Genomic DNA, 9,845 nt, shown 5'->3' on the forward strand with positions numbered 1-9,845 from the left:
TTGATCTGGCAAAAATATTGAAGACTTTCTCTCTCTTGCTCTTGAGTTTCTATACCTCACCTTCCTCGCAACCTCACTCTCCCTCTATTCATTCCTCGCTCTCTCTATCTCTCTTCTTTCTCTCTATCTATATCTCTCAACTGTTTGTGTCTTGAAATTCTAATCCACACACTCCTTTACTGTCCCTCTCCCCCACACTTCCCTCTCAATCTTCATAACTAAAATATAGAAGATTTAAAATCCTATCCACTTAAAACTCTCTCTCTCTCTCTCTCTCTCTCTCTCTCTCTCTCTCTCTCTCTCCCTTCCCCTATATCTTTGCTTAATTATATATCCAACCCTCTCTCCTATTAAGTATGGAGCCTGATTTACCCTTGTACTTTTTTGTGGTAAAAGCGCACATTTGTAAGGCCCCCATTATGAGGAGAAGCCATTGTGCATGAAGGAAAATCACTTGCCGAAAACCAAAATTTTCATGGCAAAAAATCAGGGGCAACTTTAGGGGCCTCGGAGGGCGGAAGCCCCCGAATTTTTTTTTTCCTTCGCCCGAATATTATGGCCGGATGGCGGCCGGAAAGTGGTCGGAAAACAATCGGTCGGTTGGCCGGTGGCCGATAGTCAATGGCCGGTGGCCGATGGTCGAAAGTCAATGGCCGGTGGCCGGATTCAAAAGCGGACTTGTCTTCTCAAGGGCGGCCACACATGGGCGGATTGAAGGGCCCGATTTGGACTTATCTACACAAGGGCGGCTACCATGGCTACCTCTCATGAGAGAGGGCAGCCCTTTTGGCCTATAAAAGGAGGCCATTTCTACACACATTTTATTGTGTGAAGTTGATGCAACAAGCTGAGTGTGAGGTGGTGAGAGTGAAGCAAGGAAGGAGCTCCATTAAGGGTATAATCCCTTTGTAAACTACTTCTTGTTTTGAAGTACTAAATCCATTGAGTGGCTGCTTTCCCGTGGACGTAGCTCACATTGGGTGAACCACATATATCGTGTGTACTCTCTCTCTCTCTACTCTATAATCTCTTGTATGTGAAATCTATCTCTCTCCATTAAGTAATCTACTCAAATATCTATTTAGCTACGTCATATTTCCTGACATCTCCCTCCCTCCTCCCATTTGTCCTCCCTCCCACCCTCTCCCTCCCCTTCTTTCCCTACCTCTCTAGTACATGCTATATCTCTCTCTCTCTCTCTACCCCACATTATATCTCCCATGTCCATCCAGTTGATAGGGTGCTAGCACTCACTCATGTAGATGCTCAGGAGAGAAGGTGAGAGAGTGAGAGATGAAAGAGTGAAGTATAGGGAAGGAGATGGAACTAACCTTGGGAGTGATGATTACTCGCCTTCAACACAAATATCTTTGATTTAAGATTGCAACCTGACATCCTTTTATATAGGCTTCAAGCTCTAAATCTTTCTTGTTCACCTCATTATCACAAACTTAGACAACACCTCACTGCATCCAACAATAACCCTCCAACCCTCTCTCCCTCCCTCTTGCGCTAAGTCATGGGGGTGAGCGCTAGAGCGAGGGAGAGAGGGTTGGAGGGTTAATGTTGGATGTATCATGTACAATTTTATTTGTTGATCATAATCATCCCTATCCTCTCCTAAATACTTCTCTCTCTCCCCCAATCCCTCACACTCTATCTAGCATCGAGCGCTAGCGCTCGACCAAGTTCAAGCACAAGAGAGAGAGACGAGTATTTGATGGCAGCAATCTACAGATTTGTATTCACACTGTCATCAAACCCAATGAGCTCTAGCACTCGGCCAAGTTCAAGCGCAAGAGAGAGAGTGGGAGTAAGGGAGAGAGAGAGAGGTGAGTATGTTATGGTACCAACCTGCAGGGTCTTTGTATTTCTTTGCTCTATCACTACTGATTGAGCTATTGCTCCCAATTTTATTTGCCTCCAATGCCAGGGTGCCACCACCTCCTTGCACCTTGAATCCCCCAAGATTTCACGCTTTGCTCCAAGATCGATTCCCCTAGCTCCATAGAGATGAGTCAATTTCCTGGTTTTGGGGTGCCTAGCAAAACGGCTTGGGCGCATCCAATGGCAGCCACAAGAGGGCGACCAAAAGTGGAGTACAAGCCCTTCTAGGTAGGGCAACACAACCAATGGCTAGAGCCCACGATGATTGGACACATGTATATAGGCGAGCAGAGGTGGAAAACATTCCTTGAGGAGCAGCCAGAGGGGTGTCATACACAGACTAATCAAGCGGCACAGAGCTGAGAGCTTCACCACACACACACGGGCTCTGACGTGATCTCTGACGGCATGATAGCACAATATATTTATATAGGCTCTATTAAAAGCAAATAGTCTTGCTTGGTGGGCCTTGCTATGTAACATCTATAGAATACAATAGCACATATGGAAATTGACATTTAACATCTGAAGGAAGAAGCAACATGACTATTTTGCCAATGTTGGCACTGTGTGAAAAGCATATGTAGATTTGAGAAATGGTACTTTTTTTTCTTTGTGACGAGAATATGGCGCTTGGTTTTTTTTTTAAGTTTAAATGGGAGGACCCAAAATTGATTTAAATATGGAACAATAGAGATTGATTTGAGTTTTTTATCAATGAATGAATAATAGTTTTGATAGGAATATTGCGAATGTTTTTTGTGCAGAATATTTGAGGAAAAAGAGAGAAAAAGGATGTTGTGTTAGCAGACAGAAAAAAATCAGATTTCATTGAGACGTGCACGAAAGCGACAAGGAAAATTTAGATCTTTCTTTTTTGTTTCAAGAACATGTATTTTTTGCAGTGAGGGGGATGAGCTCGTAGAATATTATATCCAAATGAACTTGTACTACTATGTGTATTGATGAATGCTTTTTCTAATGTACGTGCTACATGTAAATTCTTGGAGACGGAAAGTATGTCAAAAATGAAGTTTTCTTCGAATGGTTGGTAGCGATTAACGTCGGATCACATTTTTGAAGGTGGTTGTCGAATGTGCTTTGCCTTTCGTCTTTCAAAATTGTTTGTGACACCTATGTACTTTCGTCCGTTTTGGCAACATGTGATGGAGTAGACGGTGTATTCAATGTCCGTTGTTTTTTGCTCGGTTGATTGTCGTGGTCGAGAAGCAGAACTTGAGGCTTGTTGTCCTGTTTTGCACAGCAAAAGCAAGAAAGAAAGAAACAGGATTAATGTAAGTTTGAATGCTGAAGCTTGAGAATATTAAACTATATAATCGAGTGGGGTATTTCTTGAATTTGCTTTCATGGTGGTGTCACCTGTGGGTGGGTTGTCAATGTTGATGAAAGCGTATGGATAGTCACTTCGAAAGCGTGCTTTGTAAACATCCTTGTTGTGTTACCACGTTAGCTTTTGTTCTGTAATTGATGGTGGCTCGTCGTTGCACTGTTTCTTGAAGCTTGCGAAGATCTCACTTGCGTCATTGTTCGTTGTATCTAAGAGGTCCTCGAGCGCGACATTGTAGCCATAGTGCAACATCTCAAGAATGTAGGGCTTTATTGGTGTCTTCAATTGAAGCAGGCGATTACCATCCTCGACTGTCATGAGATCCTCGGGCACGTCAATCTCTATAGATAGTTTGCAAATGATCTCTTTCATTAGACCTAGAAAAAAAAGGAGTATTAGAAGGGACAAACAAATTTGTATTTCTTGTAAAAAAGCATGTTTTTTTAATGTTTAAAGCAATGAGAAGAAGGAAAAAAAAGTGAAAATTGCATGCGTGTAGAGCTAACCTGTTGCTCTTGTTTTGCTCGAGCTGCTTTACGGATCTATCTATTAACAATCGTAGCTCAGCATAGTTTGCAAAACCGTTGACGTAAGTGTCCGGCCGGCAACCTGCTAGGTTAAGCAGATGCATTTGTCTCTCTGTTGGATACTGACGTGGTTCGATTTGGGGTTTTTTCTTTGACACAATGTTTTGCTTGAAAAGGGTAACAAGTCTCTGCAAGGTTTTACAAATGAGATCAGTATTTTGTGTGCATTGCAGGATCATAATGTGATATGATTTATAGAGCAGTATACCTTTGAATTGCTCATTTTATTCTCTTCGTTATTTATGTTGCCTGCAATCGTGACATGGTTAGAGTTCATACTGGAAAAACCAATAGTAGAATTGTGCAGAAGCGATGAGAAATTGTTCATAAGAATCGAGACAAAAGTAGAGCGCAAGATAACGCTACAAAGAGTGCAGTGCAAGTTAATGAAAGTTTCAAAAGATCAAAATGGAAGAACTCTTGAGACATCAGTTATATGTTTATAGATTATTTTTTGCACAGATGCTGGAAACCAAAGGCATATGAAAATTTTATGAGCTATTAGAGTACATGATTTACTAGCCACCAAAACATTTTTAATGAGTTCCGTGTATAACATAGAGTGGAACATGGCGAAATATATCAGGAGTCGGTAGATTGAGAATTCAAAGATTTCGCCGATCTGTGATGCGTGATAACATGACGTATGCAAGCCCCGGTGCAAATGCATCTCTGAAGATAAGAAGAACTTTGGTAGAAATTGTTGCACCCTGTGCCTTGTGTCCAGTCATGGCGTATGCGAGTGTCAAGGGGAATGTGGATTTGTGAAACCATGTGCCATTGACTGCAGTTTGTTTATGCTTTGTTTGACAAAGTGCCATCTTTTTACCGGTGCAATGAATGAGAACGACGATACATATAAGTTGACCTTCGTTGTTATGCGTTATGGCGTCAACAGTACATGTTGCACCATTTGTTGCACGGATTGTTAAGTCGATGTTTTCAGTTTGATCATGCAACGAGCCCTAATTGCGATCGAGTCCAACTCGTTGAACTTAGGGTCTAGGAGCCATTGCTGAAGTACATTTATGTTACCTGCGTTCGTCTTCAGGTCAACTTTTGTAATGTCAATTTGATTGTACAACTTATTCAAGGCAAGGTTGTTGTAGTGTTGGACGTCTGATCTATGAGTGCAAATTATTATAGTGGAGTCGTTGATGTAGTCATGAACATGTGATTCATCTATAATGCATGCTCCCAAGGTACAATTGATCTCATCTGTGGTTGGTCTTCTTTCACGAATAATGGTCAAGAATTGGAGGAGTTGAGGGTCCGTTGCATGTCGTACGGAGCATGACATCTTGTAGAAAGTTGCATGCAGCCAGTGCACCGAGCTTGTGATATGGCATGCTTCACAAAGGTCTCGTGCGTGGTTACAAACTGGGGGCAACTGTGCAAGGTCACCAAGCAAGAGAATACATGTGTTGTTGAAGGGATCTGTCAATGTGTCGTTTCTTACATTGACAATCTGTCTTATGATAAGGTCAAAAGTGGTATGTGTTAACATAGACAGTTCGTCTATGATTATAATATCTGCTTCTTTTATATCCAAATATCGTTCATCGGTTTCATGAATAGAGAGAGAATACTGTTGATTTCTTGTTGGTATCTTGAATTGATAATGGACTCTAGATGCAATGGTGCTTAGTCTTGTTGCTGCAGCTCCGGTCGATGCAGCAAGTATGACGCTCATGTTTCGTCTGACATATTCATCTGTCAAATATCTGATAAGATGTGTTTTTCCGCTCCTCGGTGTCCCCGTGACGACATGCAAGCCATTCTTGGCATTGAAAAATTTGTTGTATATATTGAACTGTTCCGTTGTGAGTTCTGAGTCATTGACAGCAGCGAACTCCCTCAATATGGCTAGTGACTTAACTCGATGGTGGTCCATGTCTGGGTCATTATCTGTTGAAGATGTAATTGTTTCATTTGCTCTTCGCAATGCAATTTTTTGAAGTATCATATGGACAAGCTGGTCGATTTGTTCATTGACTAGCATGTTTCTTTGTGTGTACTCTGTAATGTACATCTCCAAGTCCTCATTGGTTTGGATCAAATCCCTTGTCTGACACTCTACGAAGTAAGAGCCCATTGTATTATCAGCTGATAGAAGCTCTGTCTCTCTTCGGAAGCATACATGACGTAGCAAGATGTTGTAGAAGAAGGCTTCTGTGTGGTGTCCTGGATGGGATTTGATGAACCTGACCAATCTTTTCAGATGTTTAATGGCATTGCCATAGTTGTCCAGCAAAGGTGTAGATTGTGCAGTTTGCCGACGTTTTTCGATAATGTGGTTTTTGTGGTACTCAAAGAATGTCAAGGTTTCAAGGGTGGTTGGTCTAGCACAATACAAGTCAACAAGATGCATCACAATATTGTGTGATTTGGACATGATATGTTGTCTGAGTTCTGGAGGCGATGAATCTATGTAGAATACAGTGTTGGTTTTTGTTATGATTGGAATCTGTAAGCAGTTCAATGCTGCTTCTATGGCAGAAATTGGCTTAGTCAAAAGAGCAGCAGCTATCAGTTGCAGTTTAATCTTGTCGAGGCCTTCCAAACCCAATTTGGTGGCTGCTTCTGCAGATATGTTCAATGGTCCAATATCTTCAGTCTTCATTGTGTACTTGAGTAGATAATACGACAAAGATGAATTTGTGACATGTTGGATATTCAGATGAGCGCCCCAAAGTAGAAGAACAGTTGAATGGTACGGAACCACATTCCGATCATCGTGAGTTGGCCGCCGATAGTACATCCACTTCAAGAAATGGGAATCTAGAGATGAACAAGGATTTGGCTGAATTTCGTATGGAAATCCGTACTTGCATTTGCCGTTGTGGCTGTGGACGTGACATGCATCGCGACATACATGCATTTGTTTCTTAAGGACAAGCTCACGAAGTGTGCTTGCATGTATTTCATCAGCAAGTGAAATAGGAATATGTGCAGAAATCTTTGTTGCTGTTTGCTTGATGTCATTCTCATCCACCCATAGGATGACATGGGCATGAAGGGATCCTCTGTTTTGGATCTCGTACCGTACAAGGTGGTGATGGATTCGGCCCAGGATCTAGTTTCCTTGTAAGATACAGAGATTCATGAACTGTTTTAATCGATTGTGAAAGAGTAATGCACATTCAACTGGACAATCATTCCAAGAGAACTTAGCATTGAATGTCCGAGCTATCATCTCGATTGTACGGATCTCATTCCATTTTGTGGCGGTGACTTCATCAGCTGTGAAAGTAATGAATATGTTTGGCAAACCCCATGCATCAACCATGGTGATCAAATCCTTTAATGAACGTCTATGCCAGGATGGACTGCCAGCAATTGTCATTGGAAGATTGAAGCGGAATATGTTCCTTATGGCTTCCTCGTCGTTTGCATTCTTGTGTGCTCTTTTGTACTTGTCAATATCTCCTTGCAGAATGGTGGTTGTTGTACTGTTCGTGATCAAAATTGCCTGTTTCAGCTGGTACATTAGCATGAGGCATGGCTTGTACAATGTATACAAAGAGAATAGGGTGTGAATTCTCATTCGAATATAGTCACTGAATGGAATCTGCCCATTGTACTGGCCATGTCCATAAGGAAAGAAGAACGGAAAAAGAGCTGACTCTATTGTGATGTCTTTGAAATCTGATATCCGGCTTGGCAAGCCATTGTACATGAAGGAAGCAACACGATTGAGAAGCATATCTCCGTTACGGAGTTGTATGGAACCAAACTCATGCGTGTCATATGTAGTATATGCGTGCCGTCTTGATGGCTCAGTCAATGTTTCCAAAATTGAGAAACTGTTTTCATTCTGAGCTTGCTCCATCAAGTCGAAGGGTTGTATCTCTGAATGACGACGAATTATTTCTCCTAGAACCTCTTCAGACAATATTCACAACCCTATTCTCTTGTGTGGTCGTTCGGCCATGCACTTATATCTCTGCAATATGGGATTGTTCTTGATATTGAAAGCCAGGACATTTGAAATGCTTGAGGAGGATAGATGATGACTTGTAGAGTGTAGACTAACAGCACTCGACCAAGATATTAGTGGGTTATCTAGCAATGATCTCCGCTCTAGTGATCCTCGTGCTATTGCATGTGTAGTTTTTGTCACACTGATTGATACATCTATAATGCTAAGCAGCTGTGTGTGTATTTGTCGAGCAGAGAGAATACGCTCTATGTAGTTAGGTGCATGAATGGCAATATATCTTTGATGGGAATTAGTTGTTTTACAAGAAGTACACGTCGTCCATGAGTATTTTACTTCTGCGTGTTCCAAAGCGCTCAACAATAATACTGAAGTGAGTGCAGTAGGACTGTCTATTTGATTTCTCTGACGGCCTCGTTTGTTGTTGTATGTGAGGTTTGTCACCGCGCAAGAAGGGCATAGTTCTAGATTGTGAGTGAGGATGTCACATTGCATGATCCAATCTTTATATAATAGAGTAATTTCAAACCATGACCTAGCATATGGACGGTGACCTGCTTTCAACTTGGCCGCAGTTCGTTTCCTGGCATCATGACGCTTGGACTGTAACCTTGTAGGCCTTGAGAACTTCATATTGATACCTAGTATGGGAGAAATGAGGACAAATACAGTATGGCATCAACTGTTTAGGTGAAAAGTAAAGATGCAAAAACTTGGATTTATGATTGCAATATACTACATGTGTTTACTAGTCAAAGAGTTGTATGTATAAATAATATATATAGATGTTGGTCGACATCGATTGTATACTTATGAAAGCAGTATGCAAGTAAAGGAAACTGAAGGAACCAAGCTACAAAATTCTAAAACAAGCAAATCGATAAAGCATCAATGATTGCAATTTAAAATGCCGTGCTTCACCGACCTGGAATGTGGTACAAATGTTTTCGGATTGTCCAAGCTACACGCCGATATTTGGCTCGAGCTACAGAAAAGGAATGTGAATAGTTAAACATTTCATCTTATAGTGAAGTGCCATAAATTGAAGATGTTAAGTAAAGAGTGCACGGCATGCAGAAGTGCCATACAAAAGTATGGTGGAGAGTTGGCATTGTGGTCTCTCCAAAAGTTATAAGAAACGGAAGCCGTGCCCTGCCCCGTAGCGTTTATGTGTTGCGCCAAGAAAACGTGTAGTCATGGGGAGTTGGATGGAAATAACGAACCTTGTAGTGTAGTCGAGCTAGAGTACAGTTTGTGTTGCAATCCAAATGTCCAGTGTTGTGAGTATATGTTCTCTCTACAGGACACAAAATACGCATTAGCATAATACAGGGCATGCAAGGAAATATAAGATGTCAGATATCATTCAATGATCATTTGGAAATCGAGTCAATAGTAATAGACACGGGCATGAATCTCTCTCTCTCTCACACATGGCATCGGTTTGATCTAGTTCTATAGAAATAGAAGATGTCAGATTTGAATCGATGATTAACTGGCAAAATCCTATGTATCCTCTCTGACTGGAAAAGGTCTGTTCTAGTGCTATTGAAACAGAAGATATCAAATTTCAATCGATGGTCATTTGGCATAATCTAGAATCGAGTCAATAGTAACAGACACGGGCACAAATCTCTCTCAGTCTCATGGCATTGGTTTGTCTAGTCCTACTAAAATAAAAGATTTCACATTTGAATCGATGTTTAATTGGCATATTCCTATCTCTCTCTCTCTCTCTCTCTCTCTCTCTCTCTCTCTCTCTCTCTCTCTCTCTCTCTCTCTCTCTCTCTCTCTCTCTCATGGCACAGGTCTGTTCTAGTGCTATTGAAACAGAAGATATCAGATATGGATCGATGATTAGGTGCCATAATCCTCTCTCTCTCTCTCTCATGGCACAGGCCTGTTCTAGTGCTACTGAACCATATTAGTAGGTTACATAATGTGAATAGTTGAAAAAAAAGCTTGGAAATGCTTACGATTCCAAGGCAAGGGACTATGATTTATGAAAGTAGATATGATTAGTTGGCGTGATTCGCTCGCTCTCTCTCTCTCTCTCTCTCTCTCTCTCGCTCTCTCTCGCTCT

At 41.4% G+C, this 9,845-nt stretch overlaps 1 pseudogene; it reads right to left on the minus strand.

Annotated features, from left to right (window-relative positions):
* Positions 1-3,021: 3,021 nt before the first annotated feature.
* LOC147441347 (uncharacterized) lies at positions 3,022-3,607 on the minus strand (annotated as a pseudogene).
* Between the last annotated feature and the right edge of the window lie 6,238 nt (positions 3,608-9,845).

Source organism: Adiantum capillus-veneris, chromosome 15 (genome assembly GCF_014529385.1).
Source record: "Adiantum capillus-veneris isolate H3 chromosome 15, ASM1452938v2, whole genome shotgun sequence".
In the NCBI taxonomy this organism is placed as follows: domain Eukaryota; kingdom Viridiplantae; phylum Streptophyta; class Polypodiopsida; order Polypodiales; family Pteridaceae; genus Adiantum; species Adiantum capillus-veneris.